This window comes from Hippocampus guttulatus, chromosome 21 (genome assembly GCF_054856545.1).
Source record: "Hippocampus guttulatus isolate MCC_2025c chromosome 21, RoL_Hgut_1.0, whole genome shotgun sequence".
NCBI lineage: Eukaryota > Metazoa > Chordata > Actinopteri > Syngnathiformes > Syngnathidae > Hippocampus > Hippocampus guttulatus.
Window position 1 is genome coordinate 1,766,450 of NC_141281.1, and position 24,455 is coordinate 1,790,904.

The 24,455-nt window shown below is 39.4% G+C and overlaps 1 long non-coding RNA gene and 1 pseudogene across 3 annotated transcripts; one reads left to right on the forward strand and one right to left on the reverse strand.

Moving 5' to 3' along the window:
- Nucleotides 1–445: 445 nt before the first annotated feature.
- LOC147186661 (glycogenin-1-like) lies at nt 446–24,047 on the reverse strand (annotated as a pseudogene). Its single transcript, XR_015099065.1, has 5 exons — nt 23,952–24,047; nt 22,665–22,837; nt 22,422–22,593; nt 22,177–22,338; nt 446–528 (listed from the first exon to the last, which is right to left on the reverse strand). The product of XR_015099065.1 is annotated as a glycogenin-1-like (transcript).
- On the forward strand, nt 1,652–5,135 carry LOC147186662 (uncharacterized). 2 transcript variants are annotated; one of them, XR_015098989.1, is made up of 4 exons: nt 1,652–1,849; nt 2,075–2,128; nt 2,380–3,895; nt 4,695–5,135. It is a non-coding gene; the product is annotated as an uncharacterized LOC147186662 (long non-coding RNA). The 2 variants fall into 2 exon arrangements; XR_015098988.1 differs by having other exon boundaries at nt 2,380–5,135.
- Nucleotides 24,048–24,455: the final 408 nt, after the last annotated feature.

Sequence of the window (24,455 nt, forward strand, 5' to 3'; positions counted from 1 at the left end):
TGCCCCTGTAGCACTGACTCTGGCCCCCCCTGTGGCCCCCCCTCCGAGCGTAGATGACGCAGTTGCGCCGAGTCGCCGACGAGAAAGGTGGAACCAAAGCGCGTGGCTTAACATTCTAGTCGGACCCTTTAGTGCGCTGCACCACTTAAAAATGAACGGGAAAATGAGAAGCAGTCCGCAGAGAAGCAAATTACCACGACATGAGTGCTATTTTCGACACACCATTTATATTTTCGATGATAAATCACAAAACGAAACAAGCCTCCAACAGAAGCATTATTAATTCTAATTCCTCTTCACTTAAACATTTAATGTTAAAAATGAAAAGAAAAACGGACATTACATCATATTTCTATATGAAAAAGAAACAAATTGATCCAGACACAGAGAGCGAGTCAGATGATGATGGTGGTGAGAGTTCTGAAGAGGAGCAAGTTGAAAGCACCAGAGAGGGAGAGTCAGAGGACACTAGATTCATTTATTTTCAGATCGAGGACACAGAGCAGGAAAGATATCCAAATGAAGATCCTGAGAATGAGAAGACGAGACTGCAATAGAAGTGGAGTGTGAGACACAGACAGAGGATATTTGCGCTTCAACAAGCACTGGACCATCAGGTATGTGATGCTAAAAAGAACACGATCCTGTTCTGTGTGTGCGTGCGTGCGTGTGTGTGTGTATGTAACTTTTTTAGTCTCCCTTTTTATTTTAATTTTTAGTTAATCCTCATATTATGTTGAAAAAAAATCACATTGGTTATGTTGTGGGTCATTTTGACCCGCACTGTAAAAATCCACACAAAATAATCAAAAAACAGGTTACACCAGTAACAACTTTGTTTAACGGGATCTATATATAAGACATTGCCTTTTAAAATTTGGATAATTATATGCATGTAAAACATCTAGCTTCAGTGTATTTGCAATTTTTGTCCCCGATCAGGCTTGATAATGTATTAATTTATATTTATTTAATACAATTAAAAAAATAATGAATACAATTAATAAATAGCATCAATCAATTCATTTTAGACAATTGTGTATGTCTGAGTGCCTCAGCAATGTAAGTCTAGCGGGTTAGTGAATATGCTGTGTCCATGCAGAACTAGTGTTTACATATTTTTGGTTTGTCTTTGTCCGCAGACATCAGTTGATGTAAAGAGGACCCGCCAATGCAGCCAGACCTAAAACAGTTTCCCAGGACCCTGATGCGGGACAGGAGAAGGAGCTTCAAGGCAGGCTGGTACCATATCATCCCCTGGCTTGAATATTCTCAACAGATGGACACGGCGTATTGTTACGCTTGCAGACATTTTAGCCCTCCTAATACTGTTTTTTTTTCTCATCACTGTAATGTTATGACTAAAATGCTTTCAAAGTTTGTTGAAATAAAAAGTCAAATAAGATTTCGAATCTGCCTTTTTAGCCCTGGGTTGAATGTGCCCCTCCATCAAAACCACTGGCCCCAACCCAGCCCCCTCAGTGAAATTGATCCGGAACCGCCACTGCCAACTCGGTGCGGCTATCTTCATCAGAAAACTGTTTTGGGTTGGGACAATTTGGGGGCTGGCCCACATTTCCGGGGCTATGCCTCCCCCTTTTGGCGGAAAGCAGCAGTGCTTGTCAAACCTACCGCGTTTAGTCAACCCGCGTTCATGTCGGCAAACCAAATTCGTCGCTTGTGCCAATTAGAATCACAGCGCCAAGTCACACGTTGCCCGCTTTCAAGCAGCTCAATGTCTTCGAGTAATGCAGGTTAAGAGCGCAAACGCGCCGACATTAGTGGGCTGCTATTATTTCCCAGAATGCACTGCGCCACCGGCGACGAGACCTCTCTTCCTTGAACGCTTGTGAGTAGTTTCGTACATTTGTACACCAAAATTCTATTTGATTAAAAATCGAAAAGCCCGAGTCTTCGAAACGACATGAAAGCAAGACAGCATGTACCTTGTCATATTATGACAAACCGCCCAAACAACGAGGCGAAATCTCAATACATATTTTTGTTATGACTCTATATATTCGATTAAAACGTGTTATTTGTGATCGGTTTTTTTATTTTATTTTTTGTACAGAACTGTGTCGTGATGTGAAGAAAAAGTGCAGTAAATGGCGGCCCTCGCAACCAGGTTGGTTCCATGACGGCGGTCGTGACGTCAGAGAATCAACACTCGACTTCAGAGTACTCGATTACACACATTTTCTCTCACTTTGGCTAGATTTGCTTCACTTTGCATTTTTTAATGGTAAACGTTATTATTTTCTTTTCTTGTAATTTAAATCAAAAGTTTCTACGCCAATTTAGCATATGTAGCCAACTTGCTTGCAAGATGCTAACTCTGAAGTTTCATTGCTTGGTACTCGTTTCAACTTTTTGCAGTGAGCCATGCTGCCGGAGCAACAGGAACAAGAATCGCTCTCAACTCAATTCAACTGTATTTATATAGCACTTTCAAACAGCCATCGCTGCATACAAAGTGCTGTACATGGAGCAACAATAAAGCAATAAATCAGTAACAAATATGGTAGAAAGCACCAAACAATAAAACTAAGATCAAATCTGAATCATGCTGAGTCAAATGCCAAGGGATATAAGTGAGTTTTGAGGCGGGTTTTAAAGATGGGCAATGAGGGGGCTTGTCGAATGCTCAGTGGGAGGTCATTCCAGAGAGTGACAGAGAATGAGAGACTCTCATTCAAGAATTAGTCCGGTTACTAGTTTCCAATTTCATACCTGTCAACTTTTCGGAGCGCCAACCTGTATAAACTACCAAAAAAATCCTTATAAAGAGCAAAAAAATCCTTATAACAAATGAAGATATCACCTATGTTATATGTTTAGCTTAAAACTTTGTATCATAGACAGGTCGACTTTGACTATTAGGTCTCTGTCCTGAACATCCGCTACTTAAAACAAAGAATGTAGTGTGAAGCTGGGGTCCTATTTCCCCATGAGTGATTAACAGCCCCCCAAGTGTTTTCTTTTGCGTCTCCCACCTTGGGAAAGTCCCTGAAGGCTGTCAAGTGCCTTCGAAGAGGAACCCTAATCTCAAGATTTGTGGACCAGCAGATATGGTCCGTACTTTGTCAAAATGCCAAAATCGAACTTTGCTTGACTTTCTTTGTTTCTGATTTTTACATGAGGGGAAGGACTGCCCGCCCCTAATTAATATAATTAACATACTATGCCTATATGTACGTGTGACTGTAGTTGCTCGGGGCTTCCTGATGAAATCTGAGACTCACAGGAGCCCGAATCGATTCGTGTTGTGCCCTGAACGTTCAGTAAAACATCTTGCAAGAACTTCTCCATTTCCAGCCTCTGACTTTTGCACATCAACTCAGCCCGAATCAAACGAACACGCGGAGGACCTGGGGAAGTGGAGAACGGTCAAGGGATCCCGCCGTGTCGACAACAACACGCTTCCCCCTGTTTGATCATCCTCCAACACAAACCAAAGCATTTTATATGTCAAAAACCCCACGAAATTCTCAATGATATTTATTGTAGATCTCCATAATACAATGTCTGGTTAATGTCTAATCATCACTCTACTTAGTGGCATTTCTGTGTTCAGAGTTGTATTCCTGCGTTACTTTTTTCACCAACTCCAAATATTGAAAACACAGAAAAAAATAGCCATTCAGCACTCAGGTTTCAACTAGGAACCACGTGACTTACTGGAAAGTTACCGGAAATGAAAGCATTCGAGTAGACTCGCACCATTCTGGGCAAAAGCAAACGGAACTACCTGTTAGTGTGTTGGATTCACCTGGCGCTTTAAGAGGGGCGGGGCTGCCACTGACAGGTGACCGTTCGCGCGACGTATAAAAAACAGGATCGCATTATGTTACGTTAGTGAATACACTCGCTTCGTCGTCGGCATGGCCCAATGGTAAGCTACGCGTGTGCTTTTCTTTACCAGATATGTAAAGTTAGCTTTTAGATTCGATCATGATCGGCTGCTATTTTTGTCTGTTTTGCATTGTGACCGTTGTGCTTTATGTTTGCCGCATCGCTATGCAGTCACAGTCAGTTACCGTTCGCAATCGGCAATTTCAACAGCGTGGGGTAAAGTGCTGCTAGAACAGTGGTGTCTTTATTTAACTCATTTTTGCATAGTTGTCATGTTTGTCTGGCTGCAATTTGCAAACGAAGTAAATTGCGTTGCAGCTGGGCTTAATCATCCCGGCGCTCCACTTCCGGGTTGGACCTTTGGGACTTGTAGTTCTTTTGTTCGAGTCGACTTGATATGTTTGTGATGTATGGTTTCTTACGTTGAAAATAATGGGTAATGATGACGTTAATAATGCATAGTGAAATCATGGTTGATTAAAGTATTTATTAAATGTATTGTTAAAATAAAAGTATTAATTCTTTCATCTATAACTGCTTCAGACAACAAAGTGTATGCAGAAAATTGGTGAAGATTGCACGACTGTGTCCTATGTATTGTGTTGTGTTATTTTGACTTCAAAATGGCGCCGCGAGAGTGGCTGCCTTTCCAGCAGCTCCTATATTTTGTTGTTCTACTTCTTCCTTTTATAACTTTGCTGCTGTGAATTGGGAATTTCTCCATTGCGAGACTAATAAATGTTTTCTTATCTTAATTAATGTCAATTCTATACCTATTTACATCGTGATGCAGAAAGAGAGATATATTCATTTTTTTACTGCATTTATGTGTGCTTTAGGTTATTACCTGCTTCTGCAACTACTTCTGTTACATCTACTTCTGCTGTAAAGTGCTCCAATTAGTGATGGGTCCATGAGGCGTGTTGACACACTGTGTTGATACTGTGTCGCTGGACCTTCAAAATCCCTGCAGCCAACCCACTTGACAGACTGTACAAACTGATTTGATGATGACATGTATACAATGCACTACCTCACTCTACCCACAATAGCCACAAGCACCATTGTTTGTTGTTCTTTATGCTTTTTATATTGTCTATACTGTTCAGATTACATGTCTTTTTTTATACAGTGTAGCTGCTATCCTTTCTTAGCTGTGTGTGTTTATTAATGCACAGCATGTATGCACTGAGGATTGAGAGGAAGAAATTTCATCTATGCTGCATGTCATACATAAAGCATATTTGACAATAAAGATGACCTTGACAATATCATTCACATCCATGCATTCATATTGTATCATTCAATGTGTTTCAATAATGTGGATGCTTGTGGGCTTTGTTTTCACAAATTTTGATTTAGAAAAATAAGATGCTCCAGTGTTTTAAATTTCAGTCTGTTGCGTTTAATGCATGCTTTTTCCCCTGTTGTGGAGAACACACAATGGAATAAGACATGTCAAAAATCCGAAACAAGATTTTAATAAATACCTTATTCTCCAAAAGGAGATCAAAATGGCTGTACACGGCGGACAATTTGTATTTGTCCGGAAGCTGCTCCATAATATGCACGTACTGTAGCCACGTCACTCGAGTGAAGCGCGTCTCAGCAGTAGATAGTCTGCTGCTCTCTGCTGTGAGCACGAGCACGTACTCGCAGGGCCGACCCAACCCACGCCACATATTAAGCTTTGAACTACGACAACGGCTAAACTAGCCTAGCCGATGTAATGATGGTCAGCAGACAAGGTTTACGTTTTATGTGACTTTTAATAGCAACGTGGCAGAGTCATCAAACATGCGGTGTGCTCACTCGCAATCACTTTCTGGAACTCCCCCTTATAGGCGGGACCTCTCAATCAACTGGAGTATGACGTACAGTACAAACGTTCATAAAGCACTTCTCATATAATAATAGCCTATTATATGACAGCCGACATGACGCTCGAAGTCAGACGGACACATTTTTTCTGATAATCAGTGTGTTTTCCGTATTGCCCAAACATATATTTTTATTCCAGCGAGGGTGAGGTCTGGCAATCGGCATCGTGTCGCCAGACGCACTTCCTTAGGATACACTGTGCGGGCGTTTGCTGCGTCAATGCCCCCTGCACTGAGTCGACGCCCCCTGGACTAAGTGGCGCAGCTTGGACTGTGCCAAGCAGCCGATGCAGTCTAAACTGCACCGGTGCAGTTCACGTGTCAATCACGTGACGTAATGAAGCAGCACATGCACCGACACGTGGTTTGCTCTGTGAGCCCGGCGCATGCGTCAACGCATAACTAGTAAGGCGTTTTTTGCCGAAAAAAACGACCACGTATAGTAAGGTGTTTTTAGCCGAAAAAAAAGACCATGTATAGTAAGGCGTTTTTAGTCGAAAAAAACGACCATGTATAGTATGGCATTTTTAGCCGAAAAAAACGACCATGTATAGTAAGGCGTTTTTTGCCGAAAAAAACAACCATGTATAGTAAGGCGTTTTTAGCCGAAAAAACACGACCATGTATAGTATGGCGTTTTTATTCGAAAAAAAGACCATGTATAGTAAGGTGTTTTTAGCCGAAAAAAACGACCATGTACAGTAAGGCGTTTTTAGCCGAAAAAAAAACGCCGAAAAAAACGACCATGTATAGTAGGGCGTTTTTAGGCCTTAAAAAACGACCATGTATAGTAAGGCGTTTTTAGCCCAAAAAAACGACCATGTATAGTAAGGCGTTTTTAGGCCTTAAAAAACGACATTGTATAGTAAGGCGTTTTTACCTGAAAAAACGACCATGTATAGTAAGGCGTTTTAGGCCGAAAAAACCCACCATGTATAGGAAGGCGTTTTTAGCCGAAAAAAAAACGACCATGTATATATAGTAAGGCGTTTTTAGCCGAAAAAAAAACGACCATGTATAGTATGGCGTTTTTATTCGAAAAAAACGACCATGTATAGTAAGGCGTTTTTAGCCGAAAAAAACGACCATGTATAGTAAAGCGTTTTTAGCCGAAAAAACGACCATGCATAGTAAGGTGTTTTTAGCCGAAAAAAAGACCATGTATAGTAAGGCGTTTTTAGCCGAAAAAAACGATCATGAAAAGTAAGGCGTTTTTTAGCCGAAAAAAACGACCATGTATAGTAAGGCGTTTTTAGCCGAAAAAAACGACCATGTATAGTAAGGCGTTTTTAGCCCGAAAAAAACGACCATGTATAGTAAGGCGTTTTTAGCCCGAAAAAAACGACCATGTATAGTAAGGCGTTTTTAGCCGAAAAAAACTGACCATGTATAGTAAGGCGTTTTTAGCCGAAAAAAACTGACCATGTATAGTAAGGCGTTTTTAGCCCAAAAAAAACGACCATGTATAGTAAGGCGTTTTTAGCCCAAAAAAACGACCATGTATAGTAAGGCGTTTTTAGCCCAAAAAAACGACCATGTATAGTAAGGCGTTTTTAGCCGAAAAAAACCACCATGTATAGTAAGGCGTTTTTAGCCCAAAAAAAAAAAACGCCGAAAAAAACGACCATTTTTCTTTCGGCGTTTTTAGGCCGAAAGAAACAACATAGTATGGTAAGGCGCTTTTAAGCCGAAAAAAAAACGACATGGTATAGTAAGGCGTTTTTAAGCCGAAAAAAACGACATAGTATAGTAAGGCGTTTTCAGCCCGAAAAAAAACGACATAGTATAGTAAGGCGTTTTTAGGCCGAAAAAAACGACATAGTATAGTAAGGCGTTTTAAGGCCGAAAAAACCCGACATATTATAGTAAGGCGTTTTAAGCCAAAAAAAACGACATAGTATAGTAAGGCGACATAGTATAGTAAGGCGTTTTTAAGCCAAAAAAAAATGACATAGTATAGTAAGGTGTTTTTAGGCCGAAAAAAGCGACATAGTATAGTAAGGCGTTTTTAGCCCGAAAAAAACGACATAGTATAGTAAGGTGTTTTTAAGCTGAAAAAAACGACATAGAATAATAAGGCGTTTTAGCCCGAACAAAACGACATAGTATAGTAAGGCGTTTTTAGGCCGAAAAAAGCGACATAGTATATATAGTAAGGCGTTTTTAGGCCGAAGAAAACGACACAGTATAGTAAGGCGTTTTTAGCCGAAGAAAAAACGCCGAAAAAAACGACCATGTATAGTAAGGCGTTTTTAGCCGAAAAAAACGACCATGTATAGTAAGGCGTTTTTAGCCCGAAAAAAACGCCCATGTATAGTAAGGCGTTTTTAGCCCGAAAAAAACGACCATGTATAGTAAGGCGTTTTTAGCCGAAAAAAACTGACCATGTATAGTAAGGCGTTTTTAGCCGAAAAAAACTGACCATGTATAGTAAGGCGTTTTTAGCCCAAAAAAAACGACCATGTATAGTAAGGCGTTTTTAGCCCAAAAAAATGACCATGTATAGTAAGGCGTTTTTAGCCCAAAAAAACGACCATGTATAGTAAGGCGTTTTTAGCCCAAAAAAACACGACCATGTATAGTATGGCGTTTTTATTCGAAAAAAAGACCATGTATAGTAAGGTGTTTTTAGCCGAAAAAAACGACCATGTACAGTAAGGCGTTTTTAGCCGAAAAAAAAACGCCGAAAAAAACGACCATGTATAGTAGGGCGTTTTTAGGCCTTAAAAAACGACCATGTATAGTAAGGCGTTTTTAGCCCAAAAAAACGACCATGTATAGTAAGGCGTTTTTAGGCCTTAAAAAACGACATTGTATAGTAAGGCGTTTTTACCTGAAAAAACGACCATGTATAGTAAGGCGTTTTAGGCCGAAAAAACCCACCATGTATAGGAAGGCGTTTTTAGCCGAAAAAAACGACCATGTATATATAGTAAGGCGTTTTTAGCCGAAAAAAAAAACGACCATGTATAGTATGGCGTTTTTATTCGAAAAAAACGACCATGTATAGTAAGGCGTTTTTAGCCGAAAAAAACGACCATGTATAGTAAAGCGTTTTTAGCCGAAAAAACGACCATGCATAGTAAGGTGTTTTTAGCCGAAAAAAAGACCATGTATAGTAAGGCGTTTTTAGCCGAAAAAAACGATCATGAAAAGTAAGGCGTTTTTTAGCCGAAAAAAACGACCATGTATAGTAAGGCGTTTTTAGCCGAAAAAAACGACCATGTATAGTAAGGCGTTTTTAGCCCGAAAAAAACGACCATGTATAGTAAGGCGTTTTTAGCCCGAAAAAAACGACCATGTATAGTAAGGCGTTTTTAGCCGAAAAAAACTGACCATGTATAGTAAGGCGTTTTTAGCCGAAAAAAACTGACCATGTATAGTAAGGCGTTTTTAGCCCAAAAAAAACGACCATGTATAGTAAGGCGTTTTTAGCCGAAAAAAACTGACCATGTATAGTAAGGCGTTTTTAGCCGAAAAAAACTGACCATGTATAGTAAGGCGTTTTTAGCCCAAAAAAAACGACCATGTATAGTAAGGCGTTTTTAGCCCAAAAAAACGACCATGTATAGTAAGGCGTTTTTAGCCGAAAAAAACCACCATGTATAGTAAGGCGTTTTTAGCCAAAAAAAAAAAAACGCCGAAAAAAACGACCATTTTTCTTTCGGCGTTTTTAGGCCGAAAGAAACAACATAGTATGGTAAGGCGCTTTTAAGCCGAAAAAAAAACGACATAGTATAGTAAGGCGTTTTTAAGCCGAAAAAAACGACATAGTATAGTAAGGCGTTTTTAGGCCGAAAAAAAACGACATAGTATAGTAAGGCGTTTTCAGCCCGAAAAAAACGACATAGTATAGTAAGGCGTTTTTAGGCCGAAAAAAACGACATAGTATAGTAAGGCGTTTTAAGGCCGAAAAAACCCGACATATTATAGTAAGGCGTTTTAAGCCAAAAAAAACGACATAGTATAGTAAGGCGACATAGTATAGTAAGGCGTTTTTAAGCCAAAAAAAAATGACATAGTATAGTAAGGTGTTTTTAGGCCGAAAAAAGCGACATAGTATAGTAAGGCGTTTTTAGCCCGAAAAAAACGACATAGTATAGTAAGGTGTTTTTAAGCTGAAAAAAACGACATAGAATAATAAGGCGTTTTAGCCCGAACAAAACGACATAGTATAGTAAGGCGTTTTTAGGCCGAAAAAAGCGACATAGTATATATAGTAAGGCGTTTTTAGGCCGAAGAAAACGACACAGTATAGTAAGGCGTTTTTAGCCGAAAAAAAAACGCCGAAAAAAACGACCATGTATAGTAAGGCGTTTTTAGGCCTTAAAAAACGACCATGTATAGTAAGGCGTTTTTAGCCCAAAAAAACGACCATGTATAGTAAGGCGTTTTTAGCCGAAAAAAACGACCATGTATAGTAAGGCGTTTTTAGCCCGAAAAAAACGACATAGTATAGTAAGGTGTTTTTAAGCTGAAAAAAACGACATAGAATAATAAGGCGTTTTAGCCCGAACAAAACGACATAGTATAGTAAGGCGTTTTTAGGCCGAAAAAAGCGACATAGTATATATAGTAAGGCGTTTTTAGGCCGAAGAAAACGACACAGTATAGTAAGGCGTTTTTAGCCGAAAAAAAAACGCCGAAAAAAACGACCATGTATAGTAAGGCGTTTTTAGGCCTTAAAAAACGACCATGTATAGTAAGGCGTTTTTAGCCCAAAAAAACGACCATGTATAGTAAGGCGTTTTTAGCCGAAAAAAACGACCATGTATAGTAAGGCGTTTTTAGCCCGAAAAAAACGCCCATGTATAGTAAGGCGTTTTTAGCCCGAAAAAAACGACCATGTATAGTAAGGCGTTTTTAGCCGAAAAAAACTGACCATGTATAGTAAGGCGTTTTTAGCCGAAAAAAACTGACCATGTATAGTAAGGCGTTTTTAGCCCAAAAAAAACGACCATGTATAGTAAGGCGTTTTTAGCCCAAAAAAACGACCATAAATAGTAAGGCGTTTTTAGCCCAAAAAAACGACCATGTATAGTAAGGCGTTTTTAGCCCAAAAAAACACGACCATGTATAGTATGGTGTTTTTATTCGAAAAAAAGACCATGTATAGTAAGGTGTTTTTAGCCGAAAAAAACGACCATGTACAGTAAGGCGTTTTTAGGCCGAAAAAAACGACCATGTATAGTAAGGCGTTTTTAGCCCAAAAAAACGACCATGTATAGTAAGGCGTTTTTAGCCGAAAAAAACGACCATGTATAGTAAGGCGTTTTTAGGCCTTAAAAAACGACCATGTATAGTAAGGCGTTTTTAGCCCAAAAAAACGACCATGTATAGTAAGGCGTTTTTAGCCGAAAAAAACGACCATGTATAGTAAGGCGTTTTTAGCCCGAAAAAAACGCCCATGTATAGTAAGGCGTTTTTAGCCCGAAAAAAACGACCATGTATAGTAAGGCGTTTTTAGCCGAAAAAAACTGACCATGTATAGTAAGGCGTTTTTAGCCGAAAAAAACTGACCATGTATAGTAAGGCGTTTTTAGCCCAAAAAAAACGACCATGTATAGTAAGGCGTTTTTAGCCCAAAAAAACGACCATGTATAGTAAGGCGTTTTTAGCCCAAAAAAACGACCATGTATAGTAAGGCGTTTTTAGCCCAAAAAAAACGACCATGTATAGTAAGGCGTTTTTAGCCGAAAAAAACCACCATGTATAGTAAGGCGTTTTTAGCCGAAAAAAAAAACCGCCGAAAAAAACGACCATTTTTCTTTCGGCGTTTTTAGGCCGAAAGAAACAACATAGTATGGTAAGGCGCTTTTAAGCCGAAAAAAAACCCGACATAGTATAGTAAGGCGTTTTTAAGCCGAAAAAAACGACATAGTATAGTAAGGCGTTTTTAGGCCGAAAAAAACGACATAGTATAGTAAGGCGTTTTAAGGCCGAAAAAACCCGACATATTATAGTAAGGTGTTTTTAAGCCGAAAAAAAATGACATAGTATAGTAAGGTGTTTTTAGCCCGAAAAAACCGACATAGTATAGTAAGGCGTTTTTAGCCCGAAAAAAACGACATAGTATAGTAAGGTGTTTTTAAGCTGAAAAAAACGACATAGAATAATAAGGCGTTTTAGCCCGAACAAAACGACATAGTATAGTAAGGCGTTTTTAGGCCGAAAAAAGCGACATAGTATATATAGTAAGGCGTTTTTAGGCCGAAGAAAACGACACAGTATAGTAAGGCGTTTTTAGCTAAAAAAAAACGACCATGTACAGTAAGGCGTTTTTAGCCGAAAAAAAAACGCCGAAAAAAACGACCATGTATAGTAAGGCGTTTTTAGGCCTTAAAAAACGACCATGTATAGTAAGGCGTTTTTAGCCCAAAAAAACGACCATGTATAGTAAGGCGTTTTTAGGCCTTAAAAAACGACATTGTATAGTAAGGCGTTTTTACCTGAAAAAACGACCATGTATAGTAAGGCGTTTTTAGCCGAAAAAAACTGACCATGTATAGTAAGGCGTTTTTAGCCCAAAAAAACGACCATGTATAGTAAGGCGTTTTTAGGCCTTAAAAAACGACATTGTATAGTAAGGCGTTTTTAGCCCGAAAAAAACGACCATGTATAGTAAGGCGTTTTAGGCCGAAAAACCCCCACCATGTATAGGAAGGCGTTTTTAGCCGAAAAAAACGATCATGTATATATAGTAAGGCGTTTTTAGCCGAAAAAAAACCATGTATAGTAAGGCGTTTTTAGGCCTTAAAAAACGACCATGTATAGTAAGGCGTTTTTAGCCCAAAAAAACGACCATGTATAGTAAGGCGTTTTTAGGCCTTAAAAAACGACATTGTATAGTAAGGCGTTTTTACCTGAAAAAACGACCATGTATAGTAAGGCGTTTTTAGGCCTTAAAAAACGACATTGTATAGTAAGGCGTTTTTAGCCGAAAAAAACGATCATGAAAAGTAAGGCGTTTTTTAGCCGAAAAAAACGACCATGTATAGTAAGGCGTTTTTAGCCGAAAAAAACGACCATGTATAGTAAGGCGTTTTTAGCCCGAAAAAAACGACCATGTATAGTAAGGCGTTTTTAGCCCGAAAAAAACTGACCATGTATAGTAAGGCGTTTTTAGCCGAAAAAAACTGACCATGTATAGTAAGGCGTTTTTAGCCCAAAAAAAAACGACCATGTATAGTAAGGCGTTTATAGCCCAAAAAAAAACGACCATGTATAGTAAGGCGTTTTTAGCCCAAAAAAACGACCATGTATATATAGTAAGGCGTTTTTAGCCCGAAAAAAACGACCATGTATAGTAAGGCGTTTTTAGCCGAAAAAAACCACCATGTATAGTAAGGCGTTTTTAGCCGAAAAAAAACACCATGTATAGTAAGGCGTTTTTAGCCCAAAAAAAAAAACGCCGAAAAAAACGACCATTTTTCTTTCGGCGTTTTTAGGCCGAAAGAAACAACATAGTATGGTAAGGCGCTTTTAAGCCGAAAAAAACGACATAGTATAGTAAGGCGTTTTTAAGCCGAAAAAAACGACATAGTATAGTAAGGCGTTTTTAGGCCGAAAAAAAAACGACATAGTATAGTAAGGCGTTTTCAGCCCGAAAAAAACGACATAGTATAGTAAGGCGTTTTTAGGCCGAAAAAAACGACATAGTATAGTAAGGCGTTTTAAGGCCGAAAAAAACGACATATTATAGTAAGGCGTTTTAAGCCAAAAAAAACGACATAGTATAGTAAGGCGACATAGTGTAGTAAGGCGTTTTTAAGCCGAAAAAAAATGACACAGTATAGTAAGGTGTTTTTAGCCCGAAAAAACCGACATAGTATAGTAAGGCGTTTTTAGCCCGAAAAAAAACGACACAGTATAGTAAGGTGTTTTTAAGCTGAAAAAAATGACAGAATAATAAGGCGTTTTAGCCCGAACAAAACGACATAGTATAGTAAGGCGTTTTTAGGCCGAAAAAAGCGACATAGTATATATAGTAAGGCGTTTTTAGGCCGAAGAAAACGACACAGTATAGTAAGGCGTTTTTAGCTAAAAAAAACGACCATGTACAGTAAGGCGTTTTTAGCCGAAAAAAAACGCCGAAAAAAACCACCATGTATAGTAAGGCGTTTTTAGGCCTTAAAAAACGACCATGTATAGTAAGGCGTTTTTAGCCCCAAAAAACGACCATGTATAGTAAGGCGTTTTTAGGCCTTAAAAAACGACATTGTATAGTAAGGCGTTTTTACCTGAAAAAACGACCATGTATAGTAAGGCGTTTTTAGCCGAAAAAAACTGACCATGTATAGTAAGGCGTTTTTAGCCCAAAAAAACGACCATGTATAGTAAGGCGTTTTTAGGCCTTAAAAAACGACCATGTATAGTAAGGCGTTTTTAGCCCGAAAAAAACGACCATGTATAGTAAGGCATTTTAGGCCGAAAAAACCCCACCATGTATAGGAAGGCGTTTTTAGCCGAAAAAAACGACCATGTATATATAGTAAGGCGTTTTTAGCCGAAAAAAAACCATGTATAGTAAGGCGTTTTTAGCCGAAAAAAACCACCATGTATAGGAAGGCGTTTTTAGCCGAAAAAAACACCATGTATAGTAAGGCGTTTTTAGCCGAAAAAAAACGACCATGTTAGTATGACGTTTTTATTCGAAAAAAACGACCATGTATAGTAAGGCGTTTTTAGCCAAAAAAAAGACATAGTATAGTAAGGCGTTTTTAGCCCGAAAAAAATGACATAGTATAGTAAGGCGTTTTGAGGCCGAAAAAAACGACATATTATAGTAAGGCGTTTTTAAGCCGAAAAAAAACGACATAGTATAGTAAGGCGACATAGTATAGTAAGGCGTTTTTAAGCCAAAAAAAACGTCATAGTAGTAAGGCGTTTTTAGGCCGAAAAAAATGATATAGTATAGTAAGGCGTTTTTAGCCCAAAAAAAAGACATAGTATAGTAAGGCGTTTTTAGCCATAAAAAACAACATAGTATAGTAAGGTGTTTTTAGGCCGAAAGAAACGATATAGTATAGTAAGACGTTTTTAGCCCGAAAAAAACCACATAGTATAGTAAGGCGTTTTTAGCCCGAAAAAACCGAAATAGTATAGTAAGGCGTTTTTAGGCCGAAAAAAACGACATAGTATAGTAAGGCGTTTTTAGCCCGAAAAAAACAACATAGTATAGTAAGGCGTTTTTAGCCCGAAAAAAATGACATAGTATAGGAAGGCGTTCTTAGGCCGAAAAAACCCGACATGGTATAGTAAGGCGTTTTTAGCCCGAAAAAAATGACATGGTATAGTAAGGCGTTTTTAGGCCGAAAAAAAACGAAACAGTATAGTAGGGCGTTTTTGGCCCGAGAAAAACGACATAGTATAGTAAGGCGACATAGTATAGCAAGGCGTTTTTAAGCCGAAAAAAACAACACAGTATAATAAGGCGTTTTTAGGCCGAAAGAATCGACCTAGTATGGAAAGGCGCTTTTAAGCCGAAAAAAACGACATAGTATAGTAAGGCAATTTTAGGCCGAAAAAAATGACATAGTATAGTAAGGCGTTTTTAGCTTAAAAAAAACGACATATAAGGCGTTTTTAGCCAAAAAAAACAACATAGTATAGTAAGGTGTTTTTAGCCCGAAAAAAAACGACATAGTATAGTAAGGCGTTCTTAGGCCGAAATAAAACGACATTGTAAGGCATTTTTAGCCCCAAAAAAACGAATAGTATAGTAAGGCGTTTTTAGGCCGAAAAAAACGACATAGTATAGTAAGGCGTTTTTAGCAAAAAAAAAACGACATAGTATAGTAAGGTGTTTTTAGGCCGAAAAAAACGACATAGTATAGTAAGGCGTTTTAAGGCCGAAAAAAACGACATATTATAGTAAGGCGTTTTAAGGCCGAAAAAAACGACATAGTATAGTAAGGCGTTTTTAAGCCGAAAAAAAAACGACATAGTATAGTAAGGCGTTTTTAGGCCGAAAGAAACGACATAGTATGGTAAGGCGCTTTTAAGCCGAAAAAATGACATTGTATAGTAAGGCGTCTTTAAGCCGAAAAAAAACGACATTGTATAGTAAGGCGTTTTTAGGCCGAAAAAAATGAAATAGTATAGTAAAGCGTTTTTAGGCCGAAAAAAACGACATAGTATAGTAAGGCGTTTTTAGCTAAAAAAAACAGACATAGTATAGTAAGGCGTTTTTAGCCCGAAAAAAACGACATAGTATAGTAAGGCGTTTTTAGCCCGAAAAAAATGACATAGTACAGTAAGGCGTTTTTAGGCCGAAAAAAAACGACATAGTATATAGTAAGGCGTTTTTAGCAAAAAAAAAAACGACATATTATAGTAAGGCGTTTTTAGGCCGAAAAAAACAACATAGTATAGTAAGGCGTTTTTAGGCCGAAAAAAAACAACATAGTATACTAAGGCGTTTTTAGGCCGAAAAAAACGACATAGTAAGGCTTTTTTAAGCCAAAACACGACTTAGTATAGTAAGGCGTTTTTAAGCCGAAAAAAACGACATAGTATAGTAAGGCGTTTTTAGGCCGAAAAAAACAACATAGTATAGTAAGGCGTTTTTAGCTAAAAAAAAGACATAGTATAGTAAGGCGTTTTTAGCCATAAAAAACAACATAGTATAGTAAGGTGTTTTTAGGCCGAAAAAAACGATATAGTATAGTAAGACGTTTTTAGCCCGAAAAAAACGACATAGTATAGTAAGGCGTTTTTAGCCCGAAAAAAACGACATAGTATAGTAAGGCGTTTTTAGCCCGAAAAAAACAACATAGTATAGTAAGGCGTTTTTAAGCCAAAAAAAACGACATAATATATATAGTAAGGCGTTTTTAGCCCGAAAAAAACGACATAGTATAGTAAGGCGTTTTTGACCCGAAAAAAACGACATAGTATAGTCTGGCGTTTTTGGCCCAAAAAAAACGACATAGTACAGTAAGGCGTTTTTGGCCCGAAAAAAACGACATAGTATAGTAAGGCGTTTTTGGCCCGAAGAAAAACGACATAGTAAGGCGTTTTTGGCCTGAAAAAAAACGACATAGTATATATAGTAAGGCGTCTTTTTCGGCTAAAAACGACATAGTATAGTAAGGCGTTTTTTTCGGCTAAAAATGCCTTACTATACATGGTCGTTTTTTTCGGCTAAATACGCCTTACTATACATGGTCGTTTTTTTCGGCTAAATACGCCTTACTATACATGGTCGTTTTTTTCGGCTAAAAAATGCCTTACTATACATGGTCGTTTTTTTCGGCTAAAAACGCCTTACGATACATGGTCGTTTTTTTCGGCTAAAAACGCCTTACTATACATGGTCGTTTTTTTCTGTCATTTTTTCCCCTCTAAAAACGCCTTCCTATACATGGTCGTTTTTTCCCTCTAAAAACGCCTGATTATACATGGTCATTTTTTTCGGCTAAAAACGCCTTACTATATACATGGTCGTTTTTTTCGGCTAAAAACACCTGACTATACATGGTCGTTTTCTTCGGTCGGTTTTTTCGGCTTAAAACGCATTTCCATACATGGTCATTTTTTCCCTCTAAAAACGCCTTCCTATACATGGTGGTTTTTTTCGGTTAAAAACGCCTTACTATACATGGTCGTTTTTTTCTGTCATTTTTTCCCTCTAAAAACGCCTTACTATACATGGTCGTTTTTTCCCCTCTAAAAACGCCTTACCATGGTAATTTTTTTCTGTCATTTTTTCCCTCTAAAAACGCCATACTATACATGGTCGTTTTTTTCGGCTAAAAAAGCCTTACTGTACATGGTCGTTTTTTTTTCTGTCATTTTTTCCCCTCTAAAAACGCCTTACTATACATGGTCGTTTTTTTTCTGTCATTTCTTTCCCTCTAAAAACGCCTTACTATACATGGTCGTTTTTTTCCCCCTAAAAACGCCTTACTATACATGGTAGTTTTTTTCTGTCATTTTTTCCCTCTAAAAACGCCATACTATACATGGTCGTTTTTTTCGGCTAAAAAAGCCTTACTGTACATGGTCGTTTTTTTCGGATAAAAACGCCTTACTATACATGGTCGGTTTTTTTCTGTCATTTCTTTCCCTCTAAAAACGCCTTACTATACATGGTCGTTTTTTCCCCTCTAAAAACGCCTTACCATGGTAATTTTTTTCTGTCATTTTTTCCCTCTAAAAACGCCATACTATACATGGTCGTTTTTTTCGGCTAAAAAAGCCTTACTGTACATGGTCGTTTTTTTTCTGTCATTTTTTCCCCTCTAAAAACGCCTTACTATACATGGTCGTTTTTTTTCTGTCATTTCTTTCCCTCTAAAAACGCCTTACTATACATGGTCGTTTTTTTCCCCCTAAAAACGCCTTACTATACATGGTAGTTTTTTTCTGTCATTTTTTCCCTCTAAAAACGCCATACTATACATGGTCGTTTTTTTCGGCTAAAAACGCCATCCTGTACATGGTCGTTTTTTACTATAACGCCTAAGGATGGATTGATTGCCTGGTAGCTGACATCAGAATCTGCAAACATCATGCGACTGTAAAGCAGTAGTGTCAAACTCATTTTTTGTCTAGGGTCACATTGTAGTTCCGGATTCCTCTGGAGGGCCGTTCTATGACTGTGAATTTTGTGAAACCATATAAATGTTTCATCACCTCCACATATTACATACAGAGCGCACGACAAATTGATGGAGAGCTCGTTTTGATAAGATGTCCACTGTAGTAACCGCTGTCCCTGAAAAGGTTCAACATTGTTTCCGTTAATTTAATAAGAGCTTTGTTAACGAGAAAATGCTTGCACTATCTCCATGTTATTATGGATTACGGATGACCATTTAAAATTTTGGTTCAGACTTGAGCAAGCGTCATGGAAGTTGACATGCTTGATTTGCTTTCGCGGGCCATATAAAATGACATGGCGGGCCAGATCTGGCCCCCGGGCCTTGATTTTGATAGCTGTGAAGCTGAGCAGTTTTGAGCAGAACAAGTGGAGTTCTTCAAAGTTACATTTCTGTTCAAGTAAGTTTCCACCCACTCCTGAGGGCAACAACATTGCTGAGCAGGTGACGTGCAGAGACTTTTATCTGCGGGCTTTTTGTCGATGGCATCTCGAAAATGACAAACAACCAGGCCCAAAGTGAAAACATCCGAGCGGGGCGCACCCTGGATTTTTGATTAGTTTTTACCATTCTTCACGGTTTAATTGCATCTAAGATGTTTCATGACTCATTTTCCTTCAAAAAAACAAAACACATTTACACTCAACGCATCTGTTAAATGCCAACGGGGGTGCGTCGCACACTTTTAAAGATTATCATGGCTATAATGCCTTCTTTTGTTAATTGCCCTTTACTCCATTATAGGAGCAATATACAACTTCCCGTCGTGAAATATTCCGCAAATAATGCTTTGGAAGTCATCAAGCGAGGAAGGTAGTTAGCTCAGGCGTCTTAATTGACTTCTGTTGCTTTGGCAAAGTTTGAAGCGCATCGTTTCATCCCTCATTTGGTTTATGGCAATGATACCTAGTGCAGTTTACCGCCTCCTTTTTTTTTTCCAGACAAAATAACATCATCCCTCAAGGGATTGGAAATAATTCAGTTAACGCACCGGCACAGCTTTGCTGATATTCGCAGTCGACGTGAAGTGCACGGCTGACAAACTATTTTCTTCATTAACGTTCCTTTCTAAGTCTGTACAAGATGTCCCAGAGTGGTTGGCAGGCCATCCGCTAAGTCCTACTCACAGCTGACTCGGCTTACTTAGATGCAATGTGGAAGAGAGTTTAACTCTTTCGTGCACCATCTCGATAACCTGTAACCTGAAAACCTGATAAGCTGTCCGCTGTAGTAACAGCTGTGCCTGAAAGGGTTAAGGTGCTGTTTGGTTCACGTTGTGCTTGTTTCTGATTCTTGTCGAGTAGATTCCATTATAAAATTCAGTTTTTACCAATTTAGTGTTTGGTTTTTTTTTCCGGTCATGATAAGATAAGATAAGATATCCTTTATTTGTCCCACACTGAGGAAATTTACAATGGAGAAATCTACGAGCAAAATCATATCATGTTTAAAGTTTGATTTAATGTGGGCATATCTAAACGTTCTGGAGTGTATTCAGCGCCCCCAAATGCCGGTGCGCAAGGGTGTCGGCGGTTTTGGGCAGAGGGCTTTTTGAAGCCCACAGTAATCACATTAAAGCAAGGGTGCGAACAGATGTAAGGAGGCTCGACTCGGCTTGGAAGTGGGAGTGAACAGTTACGAACAAAGTGTTTTAGAACATCAAAAGACGGTTTGAGAACTGGTAATAAGTGTCGCACCCAGGCGAACATTTGTCATCTGCGAAGTCTGCGACTTGCTTAGTCGTAGCAGACCAGACATGAAGGTGTCAGTGTATCTGTGGTTCAAAGCTTGACAAACATAATCGAGTCATTGCCGAGGGGCCGGACTGGGGGCATGCTATGCAAATATCGAGGGCAGTGGTTTTTTTGTGTTTTGCATATGTAAACAAAAGTCTGACGAGGAGCACGAGGAACTTGGAGCGGGACAACTGCCGTCGTTCGTCCTAGGAAATCTGCTCCGACGATTGCAAAGACAATCTTCCCTGTGTGTCGAGTCTTTTGTTTCAACTTGTCCGGGTCAAACTCTGACAGTCAGTAACTCAGAGTATGTTGGGATATTTTGCAAATAAGAACGATAGCATCACAATACTATGACAAGAGCGCAAATTGTTCTATTCCTGACAGATCTGCCGTTTCTCTGTCCTCTCGCCACTGTGAAGGCCAGCGGAATCCTCTGCCGGAACAGGTTCAAGTGGAATCCTCTGCCGGAACAGGTTAATAAAGTTTCACTTTCTTTGGGAACTCTACATACTAGTTTACAAGAAAGTTACATCCTTACTGCTGTAAATTGAGGACTCTCTTGGACATGGGAAGTATCGGAAAGAGGAAGTCAAGTCAAACATTTTCTTCACGATATGTTTTATTGTGCCTCTGCTGGTCGAAACATGGTATTCTGTTTAAAATTGCATTTGTGTAATCTGGAGGATTTTAAGTAGCTTGGGGTCTTGCTCACGAGTGAGAACAGGAGGGAGCCGGAGATCGAGCCACTTCTCCTCCATGTCTAGAGGAGCCAGATGAGGTGGCTCGGGCATCTGATTAGGATGCCTCCCGGATCTCAAAGGGGGATGCCATTTTGCCTTGTATTGCCACTTGCTGTCGACTGAAAATGACATCACAGTGCCTAAGGACTCCATGCGGGCAACGACCGTCGCGGCTCAGCCAGTTTCCTGGGTTGGGTCATTTGTAAATTGAGCCCTATATTTTTCAGCTTCATTCATATTCCACAGACGCAATACTTCTCAGAATGGTGTTGAGACGAGCGGCGCCGGCGCACAGAACGTTTTACTGGAAAGGAATTTTTGACTTCACTCCCACTTTCAGACGGTATTCTTCTAATGACCATCAGGGGGCAACAAGCGAGTTTTAAGACCACTTAAAACACTTTGCTAATGTGTTTGTGCTATGAATCATTTAAATGCAGCACGATGTTCCGTTTGTCAATAATGGTCCCATTTATAGAAAAGTAGTTAGTAAGCAGGGGATTGCTTCTGGGTACAGCTGTCTCCAGAATGATTTGGATTCGTCCAAGATAATAATAATAATACATTTTATTTATAAGCGCCTTTCAAGACACCCAAGGACACTTTACAATAACAAAAAACACAAAACAATACGGGTTGAGCAGCGGCAGCCAAAACGCGCCAGCGTTCACTCAACCCGGAAGTCAGATGAGCGGAACTGCCGGTCGGGCCATGAGGAATTTGAAGAAAAATATCCCGTTGCATCTCATAAATCAGAGTTTGAAGTGCCGTTATTTTTTTACGCTTGTTTGGCAAATGCTTGATTCATGATTTGCTACATGATTCAACTTTGCGTTCCGCCTGTCATAACTTGAATATCATTTTATCGTATTGTCTTTATGTGAATTACAACAGCAAATGTTTTGTTGTTATCTGTCTTCATATATTAACCCTTTCAGGTACAGCGGTTACGACAGTTGACACCTTATCATGTTATCAGGTGATCGGGATCTTTTGGTTTATGACATGCGGCGTTCGTAGCGTGTCACAAACCTACCAAAATGCAATCGTAAATTCCGAACTGTGGTATTGTTCCGAAGAGTACCACCGGGCTATGAATATAAAGTAAAACAATCAAATGTGTCATTCTTACAGTTGCTGTGCAAATTAGTTCATTGCAGAGCGATCATAGCCTCAACCCCGTCTAAAGTATTTCTTAGGGCTTTGTCTACACAGTGCATGCTAACACTTTATATACGAATGGTCGACCATCCCTAGTTTTACATTTTGAACCCCTCTCAAATCCGAAAATATAAACAGGCTAGTAAGGTTGTTTTTTTTTCCGCTTGACTTGCATAAGATATGCGTGCTGGCTTACCATCAAAGCTGCCGTGTTCTGTGCAGTACTGAAGGAGTTTGTCATAAGTCTCCACAGACGGATGAAAAACAAACACGCCCGAGTTGAAGCAGTCGGGCCAGCCAGGATCGGGGCAACTGACAGTTCTTCTCTGTCAAAGAGCTCGTCTATATTCGAAAGTACCTGAGACGGACACAAACAGGCGGCAAATATCCTCACTCAGCTTTTTTTTTTTAAATTTATTTGACGTGTTCTCGCGGTCTCACCAGAGTGTCTGCATCCATGAAGATACACTTTGAGTAATGGGTGAGGGTCCAACAGTGGAGTTTAGTGAAGGTGACGCCCAATTCGGGCCTCAACAGCGCCAGGTGGGCCGCGTCGCCGCTATCTAGCACGTCGACCAGTCGAACCTCATCCAAGATCCTCCTCAGCACGGACCTGACGGGTTTTCGAAGCGTCAAACAAACAACGGGGAACTGCCGATCGGGATAGGATCGGAGCTTCCTTACTGGCACTGTTCCGACACCTGAGGCCCGATGAGGGCCGCCAGCTTTTTGGAGGTTTTGTGGCGGCGCAAGGACTGGGCCAGAACCATGGCTCCCTTGGCATAGCTGTCATTGGTAGCCAACGTCACAAAAGCTTGGTCTGTCAAGGAGTAAGAGACACGCGTTTCATGATTTGACTTTTCCCCGCAGCAATGGGTGACACTTAGAGGTGATGTCAATACCTACGCGCTACCAACTTTATTTTTGCCAACAGTCACATGCACTTTTATGTTGAGATGATGTGCTGCAGGCTGTTTGGCCAGGCCTCCCTTCTCCCACACCCCCTTTTTCTATTGGTGTATTCAGCCAAACTTGGAAGGAGACATGGTGCACTTTCCCCCTCCAATTTTTAAAACAGTTCCCTTTTGTTCTAACAACACTCTTTCGTCAATATGGCCAACAGGGATCAAGATAGACACGTGTATTACCAGTAATAATTTAGAATCAACCAACAAAGTAAAAAAAATAAAAATAAAATAAAATACAAAAAGCAGCATGTAGAAGGATATATAATAAATTTCAAAACGGCTCATTAGAGGGTAGTTCGAGCGTGGTTTTTTTTTCTCCCCCTCTCCCTCCCTTGTTTCTTTCTGACTTTCGGGTTGAGTGAACGCTGGCGCGTTTTGGCTGCCGCTGCTCAACCCGTATTGTTTTGTGTTTTTTGTTATTGTAAAGTGTCCTTGGGTGTCTTGAAAGGCGCTTATAAATAAAATCTATTATCATTATTATTATTATTATTATTATTCACAGGCATTTTTTTCCTGAAATAGGTGGTTCAAAGATTTACTTCCTATTTGGATACAATATATTAAAAATATGTTTCTGTAATATAATGGATGGATGGATGGAGCTGCTGGAAAAAGAGTGATGGGCAGTTACAGTATGATGATGTACTTGAGCCATATGCTTTCTTGATCAGTTTGACATTGTGATGAGTGACAGCGAGTCACGTTATCTCAACATGAGCATCATAAAACGTGATACTCAAATAGAAATGCCACTCGGTAAAGCCGGTATTAAAATGATGTCAGATATGGAGTTGTTGTTGTTGTGGTTGTTGTTCGTACTTTGGGATGGTCCCATCAGGGGTCGCCACAGCAAGTCAGGGCACATGATTTTTTTGGCAGAGTTTTTAATGCCAGATGGCCTTCTTGACACAAGCCACCCATTTTATATCTGGGCTTAGGACCAGCTGAGGCTGGGTAAAACAATAGCAGACAATATTAAACATGAGTAATTCATATTGCTGACCAGGGTCCACCCTGTGCTGTTGAGATGCCCCTTGCCGGTGGCGCCCCCTGCATTAGCCAGGACATTCGGTATCCATTTTGTTTGAGTCAATGTCATGATATATCAACAGAAGCTAACACAAAAATACAGAGGATTGTAATTTACAGAAATGTCCTCGCATGTTGCTGTAAATATTAGTAGAATTGGATGGGGGGGGGCAGGGTTAGACTAAACTGAACACTACTGGACAGACTCTTATGCATGTTGTCATCCATGTTCGGCGACCAGATGTTTTCCTCAAATTGCAACACTAGCTAACAGGCTAAAAAAAAAAAAATTATATATATATATTTTGTCACTTTTCACCCTAAATATGCATTAGGACACTGTGACGCTGGCTGGACAAGAATCGTTAATGATAATTAATTGCGTCACTCATACTGTCGGACATGTTTTATGGCGTCATATACTATAGCAACTCAACAAAGCGTGAAAATATTGAATAGAATTTTTGTCACGTGTGCC